We start from the raw sequence: 12,982 nt of genomic DNA, 5'->3' as shown, positions 1-12,982 counted from the left end.
TGGACTAGATGACCTCTCAAGGTCACTTCCAGTGCTATGATTCTATGATGCTAACTGAGTCTGGCCCATCACTCTTGCTGAAGCACAAGGATTCCTAAAAAATATCAGAACAACCTGTGAAACAGACGCCAAACTGGAAGAAGAAAAACAACAAAAAAAACCTACTGATTAATAACTATCCCCACTACTAATGAAATTGTTAATGCTTCCTTCAGAGAAACATGCCTGCCAAAGTCATTGAAAAAAAGCAATAGCTCACCAGTCCTCAGAAAACCACGCTGTCCTTGACGCTAGCAAATTATGAAATCTCATTTGGGAGCAATTCCTCCACATTAGTGAGGAGTGTAGTCAGTGCTACAAGTGATTGGATGGAGTGCTTCATAATCAGTATAAGGGACCCTGGTACCCCCTCTGAGTCTTTCAGTGCCAAGCGTTTCTGAAGATGAACAAAAAGGCACAGATGTTGGCACTAGGTGCTTTATTGGTGGATACTTCAATGCTGATGGGAGATGAGTTGCTTGTGTAAGTGGCGCTGAGATTGTTCAAATATCAATTGGCACCAATCCGGCCCTGGAACTGCCTCCTGGCTTGGACCTACTCCGTGTCAGTGAGGGAGATCTACATCTTCCAATCACCCTGGGAAGAATGCTCTTTTCCCCCCTTTCATCTGACAACTGAGCAAAGAAGAATTTGGAGGCTCTTGCTGACTCCACAATTGAGTAGTAAGACTTTTTCACCAATCAGTGGCTGTGGAGCTTAGGGTGGACCTATGGCTTACCACCACTACCACCAACATTATCTGGTCCAGTCTCCTTCCCCTAGAGCTCAGGAGAGGCTCTCATCGATCTTTCCACAAGGAAGAATTTAAGAGCTGATTCCCTTGCTTTGTGTCCTCTTTTGAAACAAGTGGCATATTGAGCACTTGTCCAGCATATTTACTTCACAAAGGCAGAAGAGGCACTTAGTTTCCATAGTTAATGGGGACAGCTGTCTTGTAGGTTGGACAGGATTTAAATCCTGGAGACTTTGACTCTGCTGTATCAATTCTATATAGAGGTTTATATTGTACTCATCACCATAGTATCAGCACCTTCCAGTAGTACATTAAGCAATGTGACTTCACATCTGTCACATATTGTTTGTTCTCTCATCCTCTCCTCTCGACCTCTGGTTTATGACTCCGGTTGACCTTCCAAGTTCTGGCATTCAGCTTCTGTCTGTCCGGTACTGACCCTCAGCTCGTTTCCTGGACTCTACACATTGTGGCCCCAAACTCTAACGGATAGGCCAAATTCTCACTTTCCCCATTAGGCCTGACCATCAACAGCATGGACAGCAACAGGATAGTGGTGAGGTTTGTAATGGTTCTTAGTTCCTGAGAAAGATCATTCCCAGTCTCAACTTTCCCTGAGGGCAGTCTCTGTCTCACACACATACAAGCTATGCTCTTTATTGTTGAGCGTTCCATTCTATCAGAGGAGCATAGTTATTAACCACTTTCTTAGTCCCAGAGTTTTAAATGATCTTTTAGATAGTTACAGAGTGATTCAAAAATAAGGACTGAGACCTGAAATCCTATGGGAAGCCAGAGTAGAGAGCAGAGGACAATTCTGATATGTTTGTAGTAGACTGTGTTGCTGCACCATTTTGAACAAGTTGGTTTTTCCTAAGTGCTGAAGGCTTCATGCCTAGGTATACTATAATCCAGGCAAGAGGTGACAAAGGCATAAACAGAGACCAGATCCTCATCCACCAGAATGGGATGGAGATTCCTAGCCAAGCAAGCATGGTAGAAAGTGTTACATGGTGGGGGGAGGTCACCATCAGCAGGGAATACAAGAGTACCCTTAGATTATGGGTGTGTATCTTCAACCAATGGAGACTGCACCATCGCTGCAAGTTCTTCAAAAGTACCTTCCCCTCTATTCACCAACATCATCTCTGTCTTGCTTGGGTTCTCCTTCAGCCAGTTCTTCATACAAGATCAAATCTCATGCAAGCACTATAATTTATTCATATCATATGCAACATCAATTAGTATGCCACTACACAAACTATCTGCGATCACCACTGGTGAGGCACCAGCAATGATGGGCAGCACCAATGGATTCATCGTACTCTGCAAGAAAAATGAATCCTTTCCAAACTTTGTCTTATCATTGCATTATCCACCAGGAAGCTTTGTGCATCAAAGTTCTTTCTTTTCAACACATTATGAATGTCATTATTAAAATAATTAACTATTCGAGTGAAACCTTTGCAACACAGACCATTTAAGGCCCTGTTGGAAGATGATGATAAACAATCTGATCTTATCTTGCACACAGAAGTACGATGGCTGAGCAAAGGTAAAGTTCTTGCACGTTTTTTAAGCCTAACTGAAGAGATCAAATAATTTCTGAAGTCCACAAATCAGAACTTCGAGCAACTAGAAGACTCCAGCTGGTTAATGGACTTGGCTTTTCTTGCCGACATCACTGACAAATTGAACATTTTAAATCTTGAGTTCCAGGGAAAAGACAAACATGTGGCTCAAAAGACAAACATAGGTTCCGTAAAATCATTCAAAGCAAAACTGATCTTGTGGATGGCACATATGAAGACGAAGTCTCTCGTACATTTCCCAAGTATGTAGAAAATGGTATGTGAAAGTGATTTTAACCCATCACCATCTGTTATCCACATTCAAACAATTTGAAAAGAGATTTCAACAGTTCACAATCATTGAGCCTGTAGTTGCCTTTCCTGTGAATCCTTTTACTTGCGAAATAGAGGTAACAGAAATGGCTACATCAATTGCGAGTCTCATTCAAGAAAGAACAAAAGACATGGAACTAGAGATCTTGGACCTTCAAAATGATATCATTCTAAAATCCTGTGCAACAGATGAAAACTTTTGGAATGTGGCTGACCGAAATGTTTCCTGCCTTAAAAAATGTAGCATACAAAATAAAATCTTATTTCGGTTCCACTTATCTATGCAAAGTTCTGTTTTCAACAATGAACATCATAAAATCAAAATACAAATCTCAGCTTACAGATGCCCATCTTAACAATTGCTTATGAATGGGAATATCATCCTATTCTCCCAACTACGAAAAACTGGCTGAAGAAATGCAGTGCCAAAAATCACACTGACTTTATTAGAAAAACCATGTGAATTAATTATACCTATTTTCCAGTAAGTGCTGATGAGAGCATATGATTAACTTGTGTTTAACTTTTTTTCATATTTGTTTATTGAAATCCAGATACAAGTAACTATACAAAGAATATTTTTAATTAACCATAACTAGCTATCAATGTTAAAGTAAGAATAATATATATATTTGGACCAGCAGTTCAACGTTCTACTTTTTTAAATAAATAAGATGAAAACTGTTTATGATATTTATTTTGTAAAAACTCCTTAATTTTTCTTACAGGTAGATTAAAAAAAGCAAATTCACATGGTAAAGTGAAAGGGTCACTGCGAATAATTTAATTAATACCTTTTACATGCAAAATTACCATTTTTTATCTTATGGACTCATGTATTATGTAATGGTAAATATGATGGTTTTCATATTATTTAAATGTACAAATGCAAAATAAGTCTTGAAAAATTGTTGGCTCCCACCACACTTTTCTGAAAACATGAATGTGCTATTGGCCACAAAAAGGTTGGGGACCACTGACATAGCAACTATTCAATGCTATCAAAACAGTCAATTTCACAGTAATCAAACTGCACACTGGGGACCACTGTCGAACACCAACTATTTCCAGGTGACCCTCAGAGGTGCATCTATGAGTGTCTGTATCTGTCAAACAGTGAATCTACCTGCTAACTGTAGCCCAGTACAGTCACCTCAGCCTCCTTCATGACTTTCATGCCCTACTTTGTTGGGAGTTATTTTTAATGTAAATTCAGCCATGACCAAATTTGAAAATGACAGCAACACTGGAAACGTGCAAACATAGCAAAGGACAAAACCAATTTGCAAATTACCTTGGACAAATTAAAGCAGTATGGGCTGTAAACTAGGAAAGATGCAGTGATAATGAATACAAAGGAAAACACTCAGATACAAAATTGGGCACTAGAGAGGAGTAGGATGTAAGAGGAAAAAATCAAATGAACAAATATAAAATGGGGAATAACTGAGCAGGCAGTGGCACTACCTAAAAGGATCTGGGGTTATAGTGGATCATAAACCGAGTGAGTCAACAATGTGATGCTATTGCAAAAAAGACAAATGTCATTTCAGGATGTATTCACAGAAGAGTCATATGTAAAACCTGGGAGGCGATTGGTCTGCTCTACTTGATACTAACAAAGCTTCAGCTGGAGTACTGTCTCCAGTTTTGGGCACTACTCTAAGAAAGAAGTGACCAAATTAGAGAGGGGGCAAAGAGAGCAACAAACACGATAAAAGATTTAGAAAACCTGACCTATGAGGAAAAATTGAAATAACTGGGCATGTTTAGACTAGATAAGAGAAGATGGGGGACATTTCATAGTTTTTACATATTTAAATAGTTGTTATAAGGAGGATGGTTATCAATTGTTTTCCAAGGATAGGACAAGTAGGGAGATTTAGGCTAGATATTAGGAAAAGCTTTCTAACTACACCTCTACCCCAATAGAACGCGACCCGATATAACATGGGTTCACATACAATGCAGTAAAGCTCTGACATGCTGCTCTGAGCAGCGTGTTAAGGGTGCCGGGCCAGGCCGGGGTCGAGGGGTTCAATAAGGGGCAGAGGCTCTCGGGAGCAGTCAGGGGCTCCCCCCGCCCAGGGTCTGGGAGGCAGGAGCTGTGGGAGGGCACTTTTGGGGGCCCGCAGTCCCAGAGTGGCCCGGGGGGATTAGCGGGGGGCCGGGAGCAGCCCGCTCTGCTTCCTCCCTCCTTCCCTGCAATCACCAGTGGCAGAAGCGGAGCAGCCTGGCCCAGCCCGCTCCGCTCTGTCAGCTCCCAGCCGCAGCGCTCCGCTTCCCGCCACAGGTAGGTGCGGAGGGCATCCTTTCCCCAACCTCCCCACACTCACCGGCGGCAGGAAGCGGAGCAGCCCAGCCTCAGCCAGCTCCACTCTGCCAGCTCCCAGCCATGGTGCTCCACTTCCCGCCGCAGGTGAGTGCAGGATCTCCCCCCCTCCCCCCCCCCCAGCGACATGGCTGGGGCTGGGGCAAGGAAAGCAGAGTTGGCTGGGGCCACGTTGCTTTGCTTTCCGCCACAGGTGAAAGCGGGGGGCATCCGTTCCCCAACCTCCCCACACTCACCAACGGCGGGCAGCAGAGTGCTGCAGCTGGGAGCTGACAGAGCGGAGCAGGCTGGGCCAGGCTGCTCTGCTTCCCACCGCTGTGTGCCTGTCAGAGGGTGGGGGGGGTGGATAGGGGTCGGAGCAGTCAGGAGACAGGGGGGTTGGGTAGGGGATGGGTTCCTGGGGGTGATTAGGGATGGGGGTCCCTGGAGGCGGTGGTCAGGGAACAAGGAACAGGGGGGGCAAAGCAAGTTTTATATAATGCGGTCTCACCCATAACACGGTGAGATTTTTTGTCTCCCGAGGACCGTGTTATATCAGGGTAGAGGTGTATATGGACAGTTAAGCACTGGAACAGTTTACATGAGGAGGCTGTGGAATCCCCATCAATGGAGATTTTTAAGACCAGATTAGACAAAAACCTATGCTCTAGATTCTAGATATATTAAACCTGCCTCAGTGCTGGGAGGCTGACATGATGATCTCTTGAGGTCCCTTCTAACCCTACATTTCTATGATAAGTGAAGCAGCAACACATTGTACTGAAGCCAGTTTATTTACAGTTAGTTATTTGATGTTCATCTTATTTTCCTAATTTTTTCTTATATTACTTACTTTATTAAACATAACATTTACATTGTGGTAATACCCAAAGGTCCTAATCAAGATTAAGCCTCCATTCTGCTAGGTACTGTACAAATACTGATAGGAAGATGATTCTGGCCCTGTAGGGTTTACATAAGGCATAAAAGATGAAAAGCAGGATATAAAATACAACCAAATATAATGATGAGTTACCATTACTGTACTGTTGGGTTTGTTTTTATTTTTATATGGGGCAGGAATGCGGGCATTAGTAAGAATCATGAAGGAAATGTGATATGATATAGTGAGAGGAAGGAAAAGAAGAACAAGTCTCTGCTGTGTGGACAACTGTCCCATAAGCGACAACAACAACTGCCACACAGAAGGTAGGGAATCAAGATTGAGGAGAAATTGTTTATCTTAAGAAGTGGGCAATCATAAGAAAAATTTGAAATCTAATGCTTTAGAAAAGTGAATGGAAGAGTGCATATATCTTCAAAAACAGTGGATGAACCTGATATCAAGCATTCTAGTGTGCTTGCTCAATAAACATCAATATGTATGAACAAACCATCATAGTACAGATTTTGTATACTTTCTCTCTCTATATATATATAGCAAATTTGTTCAAAGATTTAGACACCTAAAGTTTTTGAAGTAATCATGTTAATCAAAATTTGACTGATTTTAAAATCAATCACCTAACAGTATCTCTTAAAATCAGTAATACAAACCAGTGTATAAGCACAACATACACAAACACCTCCACTTTCTTAAAAATCCTAGAGACTAACCAAACAACATTTAATGCTACAGAAAAAGTTTCAAGGGAATGTGAAGGCTTTTAGAAATTACATATCTGAATACAGATATTTACATGGGGGTGGTTTGCAGCGTTAGAGAAAAAAGCTAGAAAGAAGGGCCCATTAATAAATGAGGATGATGATTTATATGCAGCTAAGATATTTAACTCCCTTTCAAACAGAAAAAATTTTGCAAAATTGGTAAACCATGAAACCAAACCCCAAAATGATCTATGGACATATATTTTGGAGTCCTGAGCTCAATTTTCAGCTCCACCAAAAGCTTGTGTGTGACCACGTCATTCAGTGTATTAACATTCTCCATCAACAATGGGTCAAGTTCTTCCCAGCTGGGTTTCACCAGCCTGGAAAGACATATGTCCAAAGCACACAGTTTGTAGCTCAAAATATTTCCAATATCACTTAACACTCCTCACAAGGAGCAACACCGACTGAAGTAGAGAAGACAAAGGGCCGGAGTCTTCAGTCGACTAAGTTCACTTTTCTCCATGAAAGCAGTGCAAGGAGAACTTAAGCCAACCAGAACTCCCACAGAATTCTCCTGAGTAGAGGGAATCTCCGCTAGCATAAAGGTGGAATAAGTAGCATAGCCACCTGTACGCCAGCTGCCATCACCCATAACCACGGAGAGGAGTGGGTGCTGAAGGCAGGTGGTAATGTGAAGGAGGCACAGCCCACTACACACAGTTGTCCAAAGGTATAAGTTAGAGAAGGCCCCCTATTGCTCTGTCACCAGTGCTGGGCCTCTGACAGGAGCTGCAAATGGCTCCCTGTGGCTGCCCCTTCTCCACTACATCCAAGCACAGCCGCAGAAACAGTGAAGTCCAGATCTTTCTGATTTTATCTACAAGTGAACATGACATTTCCTCACAAAACGATGCAGAGGAGGGAAGTTGTATTACTTCAGTTTTTATTAACCACACTATCTACTAAATGAAACATACAGAAGTCTACATGAGACTTGTCTACATGAGAAAGTTGTATGGTCTAACCTAAGGTGTGATTTAAATTTACTTTAGTTACACTGGTATCAAAGGCTGCATGGCCACTTATTTCAGTTTAAACCAGACTTATGTCAATTTAGCTTAAGTTTACTGGGAACAGGTTTAAGCTAACCTGAAAACCACTCTTAAATCAAAATAAGTGTGTCCACACGGGGTTTACACCAGTATAATAAAATCAATTTTAAAAAAACATGAACTAAATGTTACAGTAATAGGTAAAAAAACATACATAGGTGATTTTTAAGTTGGTGTGCTTTTAAGTCTTAAAGAGGAATGCAACTTTTAAATTTTGTGTAGGTCGTCTGGGTGCACATCCATATGGTTAATTCATCTGGACTAATTCCTTCCTGGCCATACTTAAAGCATGGGACTTGTTGCTTTGTACACATCAATAACACTCCAAATTAGCCTTCTTAGGATCCATTCCAAGGCTCACTATATACTGGGTGATAAGGTACAAATAAAGTTTTATTTTAGAAGGCCTGATGATCTATGTAATTTCATCTTAAACTGAGGGTATGCCATTGCTTTCCTCCAGAGAATGAAAAGATCTTAGAAAAGAGAACTTCCTTCAATCTGTAAAACTGGATATTCAATTTTAGGAATAAACTCCACATTAATTAAAAGAACCACCTTCTACTTGCAAAGTATACAATGTTAAGGTTCAACAGATAATGCCCTTAGTTCAGATATCCTCCTTGACAATATGAGGACTAAAAAAAAATTATTTTCATTGACAATTCAGAGGTTCTAAATTGGTGCTTAGTGAGAGTATTCAGGAAAACGTTCACCTATGGCTGTGTTCTATGATTTGAGTAATAATTGGACATGCTCACTACACAATTTTCTGATACATGGGTGAAAGCCTGTTGACACACAAATGCTGAAATATAGCCTCCAGCTGAACTTAAATTTGGGGTTTTAAAATGCCTAGTGAGCCCATTTTGCAGAAATTAAAACAAGCGTTGACCTTGGCGCTTATAGGAAAAAATATCCTGGCCTTTACACCAAAATTTGAATTGAGACCAAGTTATAGAATATGTTGATGCATTCCTTGATACTAGTAATTTGGCAAGACTAACATGTTAATAGCCTCTATTTTTTAACTCTCTCCTTTTAAAATTGAAGCAGCTACATTTACGGTTGGTGTACACACAGACTAGCCCCCAAATCATGAAATGTCTCCTAAAACTGATTTATTTACTTGGGTACAAGTCTTTCTTTGACACATTTTGGAATATATGTGGATTAGCTAAATTGATTTTAGCTACTTTTATTCCAAATAAGTGTCCATGGACAAACTTGCACTGAAAATAATTAATCTGGTTTTAATTCACACCTTGTTATTTCAGTGCAAGTTTGTACACAGCCCCTTTGCATCTTGATGTAGAATGAGTCCACGTGACAACAGGTATTTTCTGCAATGGAAATAGACGAGCAGGCCAGCTGACATATTGCCTACATCACAGAAATGAGGTTGCCTTGAACAGGGAGGGGCAATTAGAAGCATAATTGATTTCTCCTTCCTGATCTTCTGAATCAGACTGGACTGACATAGCATTAACACAGACCGGGACACAAAACTGCCCATAAACTCTTCCTTGACACATGGGAGTCTGAATGGAAAATCTAAGCCCAGTCTTCTGGCCAACACTACAGGACCAAGACCTGGTGAGTGGATCCAAGCCACCTGGAGAGAACAGCAAAACAACCTCATCCTCAAAAATAATTAAATTTCTGAACTTTACATCAATAACTATGAGCCATAATTGTGCATGTTCTTGAGGGCTGCAAGGAATGGCAACAAAGGGAACTTCTTGAAGAGAAAATGAATTAATTTGCATCAGCATTTAGTGGTTGTTGCAATGGAGCACATGACCCTCTGCTCTGATCGATAATATAAACTCTTTAGCAAGGTTCTCCAACAAGTTAGGTTTGGCATAGTATGCCCATTCCTCTTGGATAACATTCTCTACAGACAGCTGTGGGACACGGGTGTTTTAGATGCAGATGAAAAATACTTTGAGTTGTCTGAGCATTTTATATTTTCCTCCTCTCATTTCTCTTCCTTTGTCAAACTGTTATGGGAAAAGATCTAGACTGGTAATTAACCATGTGAGTAGAGTTTTAAAAACATTTTTAACTGAAGATGTCTTACCCTCTCTCCTCCCAAGGTTTCTGCCCAGCATAAGATCACTGGCCTTCCAGAAGGAGAGGAAAGTATTCTTTCCCTTTTTAGGTCTCAATGACTTTTTCTTAGAATTTGATGACCTATAAAATTTCAGTTTTTGTCATTGGCTATTTAAATATGAAGAACAGGATAAGGGAGAAGCTCTGGTGTTTTCTTTTTGATCTGCAGAATACCACATTTCATCAATGTATCTGGGGGCTAGTTCCTCCTCTAATATGGAATTAAAACTAGAGGAAAAGATAACTAGTCTATAGTTTTAATGGAATCTTGGATATCTTTGCTTTTTCTCAAAAGCAGTCTTCCTGGTCTTGGATTTCTTTTTCTTCAAATCAGCATCTGCCTGCGGGTATGTCTACACTGTAATTAAAAAACACACAGCTGGCCCGTGCCAGCAGACTCAGACTTGCAGGGCCCAGGCTAAGGGGCTGTTGAACTGCAGTGTAGACTTTCAGGCTCAGGCTGGAGCCTGGGCTCTAGGACCCTCAGAGGTGGGAGGATCCCAGAGCTCAGGATACAGCCCGAGCCCAAATGACTACACCAGGGGTAGACAACCTATGGCACGGGTGCCAAAGGCAGCACGCAAGCTGCTTTTCAGTGGCACTCACACTGCCCGGGTCCTGGCCACCGGCCCAGGGGGCTCTACATTTTAATTTAATTTTAAATGACACTTAAACATTTTAAAAACCTTATTTACTTTACATACAATAGTTTAATTATATATTATAGAGACTTATAGAAAGAGACCTTCTAAAAACGTTAAAATGTATTGCTGGCATGCGAAATCTTAAAATTGGAGTGAATAAATGAAGACTCAGCACACCACTTCTGAACGGTTGCCGACCCCTGGACTACAGCGTAATTAAACAGTGGTATCGCACTCACCTCTCACAAGCGCCCCCTGTCCAAGTGTGTGTGCTTACACTTTGTTTGTGGTGGGTCCTCAGTGGCTCAGCCTTCCAGCCAGAGTTACACACTGTTCATATGTAAAATAGGGGAAACAGTCCAAAAGAGGGGCCTATCCGAGTACCTTCAGTTGGCCTTTATTTCCCTGTCACCCTCCCTGGGCTCCGGCCCTTAATTAGTCCAGCAGTCTTCAAAATGGCTTTGGCCCTGGCATTGAGCTATCCTCCAGGGCTCCCTCCCTAGAGACAATGTCCTCACCCCCTTTGGGCCTTTTGGGCTCAGCACTCCTGCTGGGCCACTAAAAGAGTTCAGTTCCCTTTTGGGGTGCACAGTTCAAGCCACTTTCCCAGTGCCTGGTGTGGGGAACCAAAGCCCACCCTCTACTCTGGGTCCCAGCCCAGGGGCCCTAAAGATAGCAGCTGTCCACCATGTCCCTTTAACTGAGATGCATTGCTACTATGATTCCCTCGGCCACTTCCCTGTGGCTCCAGTACTTTCTTCACCCTTATCTCAGGGCCTTGTCTTGGTTGAGTCCCAGCCGCCACCCAGAGCTCCTTCTCACTCCTCGAGGTCCCTGCCAGCACTGCTCTGTCCAAGGTCCTGTAGCTCCCTCAGCCAGCTAGGCACACCAGCTACACTCCAACTCCAGCAAGGAACTGATCTCACTCTGCCTCTGCAGCTCTTCTTATACTAGCCTGGTGGGCCCTGATTGGCAATATCACACACAACCACTCTAAGCAGCTTGAAGGATCCTCTCCACTGCCTTTTTCTGGGGCCTGCTCTGGCAAGGCCACAAGGCCTCCAGCATGGGGCCTCGGAGCCTGGTCCACCCCACTCACACAGCCCCTTAGCCAGAGTCAGCTGGCACAGCCTACCACAGCTGTCTAATTGCATTGTACACATATCGTCAAAGGTGACAAAGAAAGGGCTTTCCATATTTACTGGGGACAGAGGAGATTCCTTACGCTCACACTCTCAGTTTCATTTTTTTTGAAGGACACAAAGCGTGGTCTTTGGTGATCTAGCTCCTGGGAGATGAAAGTTCGTGATTCAGGAAGGCAGGGAAGGAATAGGCAATGACAAAAGGTCAACATAGCCGCCAGCTGTGGCTGGGAAGGCAAGTCCAATCATTTTCCTGCCCTTTGGGATATATCTTTGGCTAATGCTACTTTGGCAGGACTCCCTCTCAGTTAAGGTATATTACCACTAGCTTCCCCCATCAGTCTGAGTTTCTGGTCCAGGGTGGCTTCTTTCTTGTTTTGTCAGCTCATTGCTTTGAGGATGGGTGTGACTGTTCCTTTCAGACACTCCCATCAGAAGAGAAGAATAAGAATAGCAGCTTTAACCTTTGCTTCTCCATAAGCTCATCAGACATTACCAGGCTCTCATATTTAACACATTGCAATGGGAAGACCTGATTAGCCTACCTACAGCTGTGGATTGTGGGCTTGTCAGGGACAGAGACACTCCTATTCTGTTCTGGTCTGTTTCCTAAGCTAAGAATTGGTTGAAGACCCATTATTTAGGATCTGTGGACCCTATTATGCAGAAGAATAGAGAAAAGCACTGGTGAAAGACAAGATCAGAAATGGATAGGCAAGACACAGTATTATGAGAAGCAGCAAGGAAAAAAACATTATACCCCAAGCCCACAATGAGAGTGCCTTTTTATTCAGAGCTTAAACATTTCTTCCAGGACTTTCCCAATTCAAGCATGAGAAAGTAGAATGAGTAATACAGAACACTTGACCCATGGTAAAAAATACTGACCATAAGCCTCATTTTTAAAATTATAAGGCCTATTTTCCCCCCCATTCATGAGACATTTGACACATTTTTAAAATAAAATAAAACCTGAAAAAAGATGGGCTGCTTACTCAAGCAAGATTGGGGGAGAGTGGGACGAAGAGAGGGACGAACAGCTCGGCACCCACATCCCCTTCTAATATAAATTTCAGAAGACTGACAGTGAGGCAAAAAGTAACCCAGAGAGGGAGAGCATAATGCTCAGGGATGACCACACCAATGAAAATGCAGTAAAATGGACATTAATTCTTAATTTTCCAGAAAGTTACAGTAAAGAAGTTGCTGTTTTCCAACCACAAAGGATAACAAATGTTTCCCAAACTAGTCACAGCTATACAGTATTTTAATGTTGGCCAGACATATGCCCAGAAACTCCACCCTTCTCCACTCAAATTTTTTAATTACTACATACAAGGGCATAGT

At 42.2% G+C, this 12,982-nt stretch overlaps 1 protein-coding gene across 7 annotated transcripts in view; it reads right to left on the bottom strand.

Annotated features, from left to right (window-relative positions):
• Nucleotides 1-12,982, bottom strand: part of PDS5B (PDS5 cohesin associated factor B) — a 254,196-nt gene that overhangs the window by 129,965 nt on the left and 111,249 nt on the right. The gene's annotated exons all lie outside the window — the stretch shown is intronic.

The sequence above is a fragment of the Mauremys reevesii genome, linkage group 1 (assembly GCF_016161935.1).
Source record: "Mauremys reevesii isolate NIE-2019 linkage group 1, ASM1616193v1, whole genome shotgun sequence".
Taxonomy (NCBI): Eukaryota; Metazoa; Chordata; order Testudines; family Geoemydidae; genus Mauremys; species Mauremys reevesii.
Note: the sequence above shows the minus strand (reverse complement) of the source record. Positions and strands in the feature narration are given on the sequence as shown.